Genomic DNA, 6,390 nt, shown 5'->3' on the forward strand with positions numbered 1-6,390 from the left:
CCCAGCCGTCCCCTAACATTTTTGTTTTTCAGAAAACACACATGCTTACGGCCGATCCTCGCCTCCTCCGACCCCTTTCTCCTGATGATAGGCATCCCTGCAAACACATGTGCTAAGAAACACTTACTTCAGAGCCGAGGACACTGCCAACCGTCTGCTCCCCCTCCCCTTATCTGCCTTTCCCTCCGTCTTGTTTTTTTTTTTACCCGCTCCGCCCCCTCCCCTGCCCGCCGTGTCGCATTTCTTTTCTCCTCTTTGCTCCTCCAGCAGTTCTCTGTCACCTTTCCTTCTCTCCTCCCTTGTCCACCTTTTCATTGTTTTTGCCCACCTCTCCTCCAGTTGAACTCTGTCACTAGCTCCTTTCAGCCCCTTCTCATTCCAGTGTTTTCGGGTCCCATCTCATGCTTGTTATAAAGGGGCTGCCAAAATGCGGACACTCCTCAAGCCTCTGCTTCACATGAGACTCTGCGGCTCTCCTGGGACAATAAACCACTCCAGAACAAACATGGAGTTGTCATACGCGGCCATCTATCTCAATTAAAGGCCACATAGCTTCTCTAACCTCTAGGAAAATCTAGCCCTGCTATTTAATTTTGGTGCGGGATTACTGTGTAAAGAAGGTTTGCATAACGTCTCATCTGACTAACTAGTGCTTTAGTTTAGCATTGTATGTGTTTTCATAGGCTTGTGTGTATGTCCTTTAATGCATGTGCATGCTTGTCTTTTTCTGTTCAGTTCCCGTGTCAGTGTGTACTTACCTGGATATCCGTTTGTCTAATTTATGTGGCCTTTGTCAACGAGGCAATCCGCTACTCTGTCCAACGTTTATGAAGACGAGACACTCAACCACGCAATGCCACTCACACACACCCTAAGAACACCTTGGGTTGGCTCTTAATCAGCAAGACTGAGCCAAAATTCTGAATCAACAAAAAACAAATGCCTATACTGATACTGTTTAACAAAGATTTTGCCACCAGAGCAAAGAACGTTTATCCAAGCTGGGAAGTGCTTATAAGTAGCCTTTTATTAAATTATCTTAGTCCAAAAAACACAGGGGTATATTTGTATTAGTCATATACATTGAGAACAAAAGCAACACTTTTACATACACTAAATACAATACGGACAAAAAAGGGGGAATACATTTTTAAAAAACAATTCAACAAACATACCAAAGTCAGTCGTATCACAATCATACCTTACCATTCATACATGAAAAACATACAAAAGCAAATACATACACGATTAAATAAAAGATAAATAATCATGTAATGTATTAGGTCTGCTGCAGTCTATACAATTATATACACAATAATATTTACAAGTATAATTCCAAATGAATCAGAAAAATCAAATATCAACTTGAAATATATACAGCAATTTTTTGTACGCCAGTAATGTGACACTGTATTCACACTAAAGGACAAAAACCTATAAAAGGAAAGCAGACACTGAGCATGGAACGGCCTACGCGTTTCAAATCCCAGGGTTTTTAGCCGGGATTTTCGTCAGGGCCAGGTCATTCTAAAGAAAAAGAAAGAAAAAGAATTCTATCGTGTGGATCTACAAAACTATTATAATAGAATATCAAGAACACTCTACAGCATTAACACCCAAGGAGCTTTCTGCTTACCACTATGGAAAGTATCCAGGGAAGGAGTAAAACCTGTGTGATGAAAAGAACAACATGCAAAGGACTGTATGAGTGAGCTGAAAAACACGCAACGAAATGAGATTTGCCATGTTCCAGAAAAAAGTTTACCTTAACGGTATCTTGTGTTGTTGCAAGTTCAAGTAGGGGGCCTGTAACAGAGCAACGTTCGTTTTAGTGTGGCGTGATCGGGTACAGGGCTCATAGACCAAACCAAAACGGGGTTGTAGAATGCTTACCAGCCAGTTATGGTCAAATGCGTCCTTGAACAAGGACAGTACGAGTACAGAATTGAATCAATTTCTTCCGAAAAAACGGCCTCTGTTTGAAAGGAAAAAACGAAAGGCTCGTTTATTCCATGTACCAGTTTACTGTGGGCATATTTAACAAACAACCCAGTCCTGTTCAGGCTTACCGGCATAAAGCTCCGTTGTTCTCAATCAATCGGCGTCCCCTGTAGCACTGTTCTCCCGCGCATGCGTGGAGAGTAGGGAAACTTTGCAGGGCTGCTCAATATATGTCACGCTAATGCGCATGCGTGGAACAAAGACGGGCCGAGAGGGCATTTCCTGGTGTAGTATAGATTGCGCATGTGTAGCGTCCCATAGATTCATTGTATGATATTATAACTCCTAAGTTAAAGCTTATATATCTCTGAAATCTCATTAAGTCCTTTGACTGCTGTGTCAAACTTTACAATTAAGTGGGCTTCCCTTTTGGATAATTTCAGCTCCATGTCTCCTCCTCGTGCATCTTTTTCAACACGTGAGATCACAGTCCATTTGAGGTCACTGAGCAAGTGTTTACAACGTTTCCAATGGTTAACTAATGGGGCAGTGTCGATCCCATTTTTTATTCTGGATTTATGTTGTGTGATTCGTGTCCGAATTTCCTGATTAGTTTTTCCGATGTAAAGTAACCCACACGGACAGGTAATGCCATATATGACATATTTAGTTCTACAGTTGCTGAAACTGTCGTGTTTCCATGATATCCCACGATGTTGGAAGAGGGATCCCTCGACGGTCAATTCGCAGCAGAGGCAAGTGCCACATTTGTGGTGGCCTGTGATCGGTGGTAATCCCATCATCTGTCTTAGCGATGGCTGTTTGTCTTTTTTGGTTCCTGCTCTAATCACATGGTTGGCCACACTGCTCTCCTTTTTAAATGCAAATAAAGGAGGGGCTTCCATACTACTGTCCAAGTATTTTACAAGGTGCCAATTTTGCAGGATGATTCTTTTAAGATTATTGGCATTTGGACAATAGGTAGTTACACAAACTTGCCTGTTGGAAGCAGATTTGTTTTTCCTTTCGAGGAGACTTTCCCTCGGGGTCCATCTAGCCCTTTTCATGGAGTTGCGGACAAGTTTTTTGGGGTATCCCCTGTCACACAATTTGGATACAAGGTTTTCAGCATGATGTTTATAGTCCTCCTGTAATGAGCAGTTTCTACGAATTCGCAGAAATTGCCCATAGGGCAGATTTTCCTTTAGGCTTCGCGGATGATTACTTGAAAATAGTAATGCTTTATTCCTGTCGGTGGGTTTAGTGAAAAGGGACGTTGCTAACGTACCTCCTAGCGGAAACACTTCGACATCCAGAAAAGAAATTTTTTTATCTGAGTATGATATACTGAACTGTATGTCCGATGTTCTATTGTTAAGCCAATTGAAAAATGATGTTAAACTTTCTTCTCCCCCAGTCCAAATCATAAAGACATCGTCTATAAAACGCCACCATGTAGTGATGTGTTCTTTAAACGGATTGTTGTTGTGGATGTACTTTTCTTCATAGAGTGACATAAAAAGTACTGCCAACTCCGGCGCAAAGGGACACCCCATCGCCACCCCCTTTATTTGGAGGTAGAAATCATTACCGAAACTGAAATAGTTTTTTTTTTTTTTTTTTTTTTTTTTTTTTTTTTTTAAGGCAAAGGATGCCAATTCAACAAGGAATTTTGTGGGTACCTGGACAGGTCTAGGTCGCAGGTCCAGGAAGTATTCCAAAACTGCCACAGCCTCATCCTGAGGTATTTGTGTATAGAGCTGGGTCACATCTAATGTTACAAGTAAATCCTTTTCTTTCTCGAATTTGATGCCATCCAACTTGGTGATGAAATCTGTTGTGTCTTTTAAGTAAGAGACAACTAAGTCCATAAACTGTTTTAAAAAACAGTCGACATATTTGGCCACCGGTTCCAAAAGGGAATCACAACCTGCCACAATTGGTCTACCTGGTGGCTTTGTTTGATGTTTGTGGACCTTTGGGAGGACATAAAAAAGGGGTACTTTAGGGTGTTTGTTTCGTAAATATTCCAGCTCTTTAGGCCCTAAGAAGCCCGCCTCAAATCCTTCTTGTAAAATGGGAAACAGGAGGTTTTGAAATTCTAGCGTGGGGTCTTTACTAATCTTCCGGTAGCACATTTGGTCGTTTAACTGCCTCAATACTTCAGTATTGTAATCATTGGTGTCCCAAATGACAATCGATCCGCCCTTATCGGCTTGTTTTATGGTGATTGTATTGTCATTCTTTAACATTGAAAGTGCATTTGTTTCGTCCTTTGAGATGTTAAATTTCACGAACTTTTTTTGTTTCTCCATGTCCGCAATGGCCGAGAGGACCGTTTTTTCGAAGATGACTACTTCTTTTGGTACTTTGTGACCAGGAGGACAGAATGTGGATTTTTTCCGTAATCCGGTAACTTCTGAAGGTGTAGAGGAAGGGTTATCTGCAAAAAATGTGGTGAGGCGCAATTTCCGACAAAATTCGATGAACTCGGTCTTCATCTTGACAAAATCTGTTTTTTTTGTTGGCACGAAAGATAATCCTTTGGATAAAATACTTTCTTCAGCTGTTGTTAATATCCTATTTGAGAGGTTGAAGATCGGAGAGACTGCTAGTTTTTGTATTGTTTTTGGCGGGTTGTCATCTCCCAAGGCTGATTGTAGCGTTGTCTCCCTCTGGAGCTCGTTTGGCCTCGTCCTAAAAAAGAGGAATTTGATGACTGTCCTTGGGGTTGTTGCATTTGGTTCCATTTGCGATTTTTATTATTAGATCTACTATTGTTTGTATCGCTATCGTCCCCCGAGGAAGAGGTGTCCGAGAATGTAATGAATTGTTTGCGGGATCTCCCACGGTTGTCAGATAAGTATCTCCTAGAATCTCCCTTGGTGTAAAAATCCGGTTGCAAGAATGGATATACGTTTTCAATCCTAAAGTTCTTTTTGTCCTTCTCAAATTGGTTTGATTTTTGGATTATGGTAAAGTCCTTAAATTCCTGAATCTCTTTATTGACTTTTTCCAATAGTCCTTTTGAATCTGTAATGGTTTGGTTGTGGCTGATTTCTTCCTCTAACTTTGCGATTTCTTCGAGCTCAGCCTTAGAAATCCTGACCGCTGTTTCAATAGTAAGGACCATAAGGTCCCTACTACACTTGGTTTCTATAAAGCTGAACCCTTTCTTAAACACCGGGTCCTCTGTAAATATGACGGGAATATTTTTAATTTGCAATCCTCCAGGGATGGTACCTTCGCGGAGATGGTTTAACAAAAAATGACCATGTAGGTCCGTGCGTATTTGTTTCTTTTTGAGTCTTAAGAGTCTGTCAGATTCGTTCTGAGAGGTGGCTGTAGTACTCAAGGAGAAGGATGAAAAAATGGGTGGGTCGCTTAAGAGGTTCTTGATGTGATTCTCACTATATGCAAAGGTGTCCTCCTCTGCCATATCCTTTGTAATGAGACGCGTTAAAATACGTTAAATGTGTGTAAACAAACATAAAATAAAACAACTGTGAAAGAACAGAAAAACCTCCACCAGAAAGACTTAAAGAAGTCGATAGAAAAATGGGGAATTTAACCCCTTGTACCGCTAGACTTACCCTATTTCAGTGACCCCACATTGATCTCCATATACTGTCCTCAGTTTGACACATGCTGCTGTGTCCCATCTCTTGGATAAATTGCAGCGCTCCTACTGTCCTGTAAACCAGACTCAAGTAGGGGAACACCTATCAGTGGATGCACATACTGCCAGCCAGCCCAACTCTTAGGCTGTCCCTCAGATGATCCCATGCCAAGAATGCCCCCAGGGAAAGCACTGCGTGTCGTAATGTCAGCATATCTTGACTGATTGGTGTCTGCACAGCATGATATGGGTATCTATTCAGTACCGCTCTCACCCTTATCTATCCACTATACAACACAATTCCACAGCTAACAATTTCATTCCAAACTACATTATTACACTCCACATCACATACATCCACTCCACTCCAAAACCAAAACAAATCAAATAGGTAATACACATTGCCATTTACAACACGACTGCCTCTCTACATATATATTTTTTCTTTCTGCTTGCTTTGTCTTTCTCCTTGCACATCTCCTGCTCCTCTGAGCCCCGTTCTATCCACCACTGTCCCTCTTCTGCGCTGTCTCCCCTTCAAATCCTCTCTCCATTGACTGACATTCTATCTGCCTGTATCTCTTTCCCTCTACTCCTTTCTCCCTCACTCTCTCTGACCCCCACATATACGGTATGCAATCATACTATATTTTCCCTCTCTTGTATGACATGGAACTATTTATCCGTTTTCTGCAGCTGTCCTTCTTTTGAGACTTTGTATAGCTTATGTGGTCTCTGGCTACCAAATTTACTCACCCGCCGGTCATGTGTGAGGGTCACCTGTTTGGGGCTCACATCTGTTTACATAGGTTGACTGCAGCCAAAATACT

General features: G+C 41.6%; 1 long non-coding RNA gene across 1 annotated transcript; it reads right to left on the bottom strand.

The window, feature by feature from the left end:
* Window positions 1–1,763: 1,763 nt before the first annotated feature.
* On the bottom strand, window positions 1,764–2,134 carry LOC144824396 (uncharacterized). Its single transcript, XR_013608928.1, has 3 exons — window positions 2,070–2,134; window positions 1,894–1,975; window positions 1,764–1,806 (listed from the first exon to the last, which is right to left on the bottom strand). It is a non-coding gene; the product is annotated as an uncharacterized LOC144824396 (long non-coding RNA).
* Between the last annotated feature and the right edge of the window lie 4,256 nt (window positions 2,135–6,390).

Source organism: Lissotriton helveticus, chromosome 3_1, assembly GCF_964261635.1.
Source record: "Lissotriton helveticus chromosome 3_1, aLisHel1.1, whole genome shotgun sequence".
NCBI classification, from domain to species: Eukaryota; Metazoa; Chordata; class Amphibia; order Caudata; family Salamandridae; genus Lissotriton; species Lissotriton helveticus.